The sequence below is a fragment of the Chenopodium album genome, chromosome 24 (assembly GCF_948465745.1).
Source record: "Chenopodium album chromosome 24, dcCheAlbu1.1, whole genome shotgun sequence".
NCBI lineage: Eukaryota > Viridiplantae > Streptophyta > Magnoliopsida > Caryophyllales > Amaranthaceae > Chenopodium > Chenopodium album.
The window spans coordinates 5935489-5941488 of NC_137857.1; the positions used below are offsets into that span (position 1 = coordinate 5935489).

Sequence of the window (6000 nt, forward strand, 5' to 3'; positions counted from 1 at the left end):
TTTTAATATGTAATTTGAATATACTTCGTGTATTTATTTGATGATGAAGTAATATATTAATATAACAGAGATAGGCAAAATCTCGTTTTGGAATTAGTTTGACCACTGTGGATGCCCTTATTTTTCTTAATCTAAAAAAAATATTAATAGGGCATGTCCTATAAGTATCACAAATTTTCTTCTAGTGAAGTAGTAGTTGTCAACTATAGTTGGTAAATCACATAGTAGTTGGTATTACTACTAAGATACTAGATTTTGAGGTGGAGACATTTATACTACGGAGTACCATAAGTGATGATGTCTTTGCTTAATCTACTACTTGTACTTTCAGTAGATCAATGGATGATTATGGATCTTTTAAATGAGGATATAATAACAACATACGACTATTTTATATAAACTACTCCGTAACAAATATAAAGTATGCTACGTATATATTATTTTTAAAAAGAAAAAAGAAAAAACGTACGTAGTATATTATTTCTAGTAAATTGAGGGTAAGGCCACACCCTCATGTGCCACCCCCCCACCCTGGATGCGCCAGTATGTTAGTTGTACTTTCACTGTAAAACTAATGCTACAAGAGTTTTACATGTATTATATGTAAAGATTAGACATTTGGCAATACTTATAATGCCGTATTAATCATCAGAAACAAACTTGATTAATTGTTAATACAGAAAAAATTCTTACATTATGCAAATGCGTGCAACTAATTAATTAGGCAAAGAAAATATGCATAGAGAAAGAAAACGAATCTCGAAGCAAAAAAAATTAATCAACTTTATGTATACTGCAAAATGAACATTCCAATCTATTCCTTGTCACTAAAAAAAAAGGTGTTTAGTTTACCAATCACATGCACAAAAATTTGTATATCATACCAATTCCAATTCCTTTCCTTTTCTTTTTTCTTTTTTTATAAATTCACCACTCTAATTTTCATGTCCAAAATCTAAAAAATAAAAAAATAAAACACTAATAGAAATGTAGAATATAGAAATTTACCTTTAAAAAACAAGTGAAGATTACACTAAATATTAGATGAGAAAGAGGAAGAATGATTATGAACAATCTTGTTTTGTCTTCCCATAAGCCACATCAATGTTCTTCTAGTAGATGAAGATGTTGTAGTTGGATTTGCTAATGAATCAACACTATAACAACTTTGAGTTTCTTCATCAATCCCTAATTCACTCACATCAATCTCAAACTCCGAAGTCGTCCTCCTAGATGATCGATCGATCTCATTCCCATTCACATTCAAATTACCACTTCGTGGATTCCCATGATTCCCTAATTTCTTATTTTTTTCACCACTACCTCTTAACCAAATCTTCGAAAACGAAAAACTCTCCTTCTTAATACTACCACTACTACCCCCAACATTATTGTTATTACTATTCCCATGAAGGTCAAGTGCTCGGAATGCCTCGATCCCATTGAATTCTCTCCTAGAATCACACCCATACTCCGACATTGCGCCTCTATACGCAACCTTACCACCACCACCACCCTTGCTCTTATTGCGACTATTACTCGCCTTCTTCACCGGTGTTCGTATTGGTACTTGTAACGACGTCGTTTCGTCCATAACATAAGCAAATGATCCCATTGAATAACACCTCCTTGATCCCAAATTATTACTCCCACTACTATTATTGTTATTGTAGTTTTGACCATTATTACTATTATTAGTAACAATATTGTCACTACTTCCTTCACCACCTTCTACATTCCTAAACTTCCCCAACTTCACCGTAACAATCTTATCATCTTTTTTCACAGCAATGTCATCTATATTTTCATGTGATTTTACTAAATCACTCCGATTCGACCCGAACTCATCCCGATTCAACCCAGACCCAACAACCTCTCTTTCTAACTCCCTGGAGCTCTCCACCGTGTTACTCCCCGATTCAAGCACACAAACAACCGGCGAGAGCGAAAACCCGTGGGGGGAATTCGTCGTTGGCGCCCCGAAATCCTGTAACAAGCTCGCCCGACAAAGCGGGCAAGTCGAGTGAGAGAGAAGCCATGTATCAATGCAATCGACATGAAAAGCGTGGCTGCATTTGGGCAAAAGACGAAGCTTATCGTCCGGCTCAAACTCACACAAACAAACGGCACAATCAAAAGGGTCTTTTAAACCGATAATCGCTTTGTACTGAAAAACAGGGAGTGTATCAATATAAGATTGGTCAACCCCAGCATCATGTAAATGAAATAGTTGTTGTAATTGGCCTTGAAGTGCTGTCACACTTTCAGCAAATTCATCTGGGTTTCGTTGATTTGGCCTTAATAGAAATCTCACAACAAGGTGTAATAGCCCAGATACAAAAAATATTATTGCTAGGATTATTATGATTAGGATTATACTTGGACTGATTTTGCTGTCCAAGTTTAAGCTTGGTGGTTGGATGTTTTGGTGGGGTGGCAGTGGCGGAGCTAGCATTTTTAATGGTTGTTGCAATGGAGGATTATCCATCGCTTTTAGTTTGTTTTAAGTAATTTGGATAAAACAGAAAATTAATAATAATAACCCAGATTTTTTTAAGAACTCTAGTATGAATAAGAAGAAAATGTGGGGATTTTTTTTGTGGAGGAGAGAGAAAATGAAGGATCTGCAAGTCAAAGGGGGGAGAGAGATGGTGATGTAAGTGGGTATGAAGCAATAAATGAGAAACAGAGAGGGGTAAGAATTTGAAATTGAAAGCAATGAAATAATAAATTGAATCTACCATCAAAAGAGAGGAGAGAGAAGGGTAATTAATTACATAATAAAAGATCTGATTAATTTTGAAAAATCCCTACCTTATAAAAAGTAGAAAATTACTCTTATGAATAGTGTAATGTCAATTATACCCTTTAAAATGTGTATTTACATATATATCCTCATTAATATGTACAAGGTTTTTTAATAATAGTGTTTGGATAATTATACCCCCTAAAATATTTAATTATGTACTTATTTGCTCTCATGCTTTAATGTTAGTTGTCTTGTACATTTATACTCATAAACATAGTTGTTTACATATTATTTTATCATTAATTTTGTCAACAACTAAATTTGTGATTTTAAAACCAAGCCGAAAGAACTTCTAGATATGACTAGCTATGTGTGCGCATCGCGCGCGTTAGCTGCCCTAGTAAAATAAAATTTGGAGAGTAATAAATAATTGAAAGTGAGGAAGAAAAGACAGGGGAGAAATTAAATGAGGAAGGAAGGTGGGATATAATTTTTATTTATTTAATTTAAATTGTATTTTGGGGGGAAGAGAATGGAGATTATGACTTTTTTGTATTTTTTTCACCAAATGTGAGAGATAGGTTGACTTGAAGAGTGGCCAACATTTGAGCATCATATTCGATGCTTCATTAAATCATTACTTACAAAATAAATAAAATAGTTACTCATATTGTATTTTACTCGTACTTTTTTTTTTTTGTTTGTTTTATTTTTACGATTAAATGACATATTACCTCCGTTGAAATAATGTTAATGTGCAACTTTCACTATCAATATTTATCTTTCATTAGCCATTACTCCCTCCGTCCCAAAAAGAACGACCCATTTGGCCAAAACTTTGTCCCAAAAAGAATGACCCATTTGCATTAAAACACCCACTAATTTGCTACAATATTTGTGCAAAATTAGCTTCCTCATATAAAAATTTGATTTTCCATGTTATTTTATTACTTTATCTCTCTATTTTTTTACAAACCCCATGTAAATTTATCTTTCCAATATACTTTTACTTCTTTTTACTTAACTTCCTTAATACCCGCGTAATCAACCCAAATGAGTCGTTCTTTTTGGGACGGAGGGAGTAGTAAAAAAATAATAATAATAATAATAATAATATAAAAATATGCATTGTATGTGATCAATCTAATATGGAGTAATATTTAGGGCTTGTTCTGATTTATTGAATTGAGATTAACTGAAGTGAACTAATTGGAGTTGAACTGAACTGAATAGAACTGAATTGAACTAAACTGAACTGAATAGAACTGAAATGAATATTTTATGAGAGAAGGAAATTAGGAGCCGAAATGAACTGAACTGATTGGAGCTGAACTGAACTGCACTGATAAAATTAAGCTGAAAAGAACAAGCCCTTACTTCGTAGAGGTACATTATTATAACAAATACATTTGTATGTTATTAATAATACGGAGTGTATAGTCAAAGTGATATAAGTAGTGCAAAAGTCAAAGTGATGTAATTATTTTTAAAAAATACGTACTCGTAGTAGATTAGAGTATTTTGTTGAAATCTCCCACAAATCAACTCGATCCGATTTATGAGTAACAATTTAAATACTTTGAGAGTATTGCTACTCTTAATTCACCTATTACTGAGTGTGAGTATTACGTAGTTTGAGATCAGATTTAGAAAAAAAACAAAATGCTACTTGTATATAAGTTTTAAAAGAGTTGACAAAAAGAAGTGATTTGGAGGGAAAGAAGTGAGGGTGATATGAACGTTACGAAAATTATGATATGTGTTAGACGACTTTAAATTATGGCAGTTTATATATTAGTGTACTTTAATTTGTTCGCACTCTTTTAGTATTTTTTAGCTTTCGTATTAGGGATGTCAGTGGGGTGGGTCAAGTAGGAGACCCGCCCCATCCCCGCCCCAGTGGGGCGGGGATGGGTCTCGGTTTGGCGGGTGGTGGGGCGGGGATGGGGATAAAAACCATACCCGCCATGGGTGATGGGGCGGGGGTGGATTTTAAGTTGTACCCGCCCCATCCCCGCCCCGCCCCACTTCATACCCGCCCCATTTCCACCTCATACCCACATCTATATATCTTTTAAAGCAGAATTACATACTTTTATACTATTTATAAAATAATTACGTGAAATACAATATTAATTATAATACTTTGTATGACACTTATATTATAACACAAAAATGTGTGTAGAATGTTTTATTTTATAATTCGTATTAATTATGTAAGATTGTTTATTTGAGATACAGAGATTAGGTGGATCTTGGATGGGGATTAGGCGGGTCTTTGGTGGGGATAAGGTAGGGATGGATATCCAAGTGGGGATGGGGCGGGGATGGTTTTGGAGTTGTACCCGGTGGGGCGGGGATGGGGATGAAAATTGGACCCGCCGCGGGGATGGGGATGGGGATGAAAATATTAGGTGGGGATGGGGATGGGAAGACCAACATCCGCCCCGCCCCGCCCCATTGACATCCCTATTTCGTATCAAATCTGATGGATATGGATTTTTCATTTGCACGGTGACTAATAATGTATGAAAGTCAACGCTTTTCATCTTTAATTCTTTAGTGTGTCAAAAAAGTATGGGAATGTAAACTTGTAATATCAATGTCAAATAAAATTACTACCTCCGTTACATGTTATATGCAACGAATTTGACATAAAGCAGAGAGGGAAAATGTCTAATCGTTGCACATAACCTGTAACGGAGGTAGTAAAAAAAAACATTTAAGGTCTAATACACTAATTACTCTCCACCCCTTTCAAATAAAGCAAAATATAAAATAAAAAAAAAAAAGATTGTGTTTATAAATCATAAATTAGTATGTCTTTTTTTTTTTTTTTGATAAATTGTTGATTTGTAATCTATCCACTAAACATACCTTGGGGTTTTTTTTGTGTTTTTTTTTGTCTTGTTATTTGTTAATCTAAAGTGTTTTGTATAAAGAATTTCATCCAAATAAGTTTTTCATACAATTTTCTTTTCTAATAAGGATCTTGTTAACGAGCGTCTCGAGACATTAGATAACTACTTAATATATAACCTAAAATAGTGTTATTTTTTAAATGCATGTCAAAATCACATGTCAATTGGCGTGTAATTAATGCATATTTACCTTAATTTCATTTTTAATTCTCTTATCTAACGTTGTGAGAGCCATGTTAGCTTTGCCTTCTAATAATCGTAGGATAAAAATAATAATAATAATAAAAATAAAAAAAATACCGTCAAATCAAGCTAATCAATATCTGTAAA

General features: G+C 33.6%; 1 pseudogene; it reads right to left on the bottom strand.

Moving 5' to 3' along the window:
• Positions 1-757: 757 nt before the first annotated feature.
• Positions 758-2667, bottom strand: LOC145612016 (RING-H2 finger protein ATL13 pseudogene; annotated as a pseudogene).
• Positions 2668-6000: the final 3333 nt, after the last annotated feature.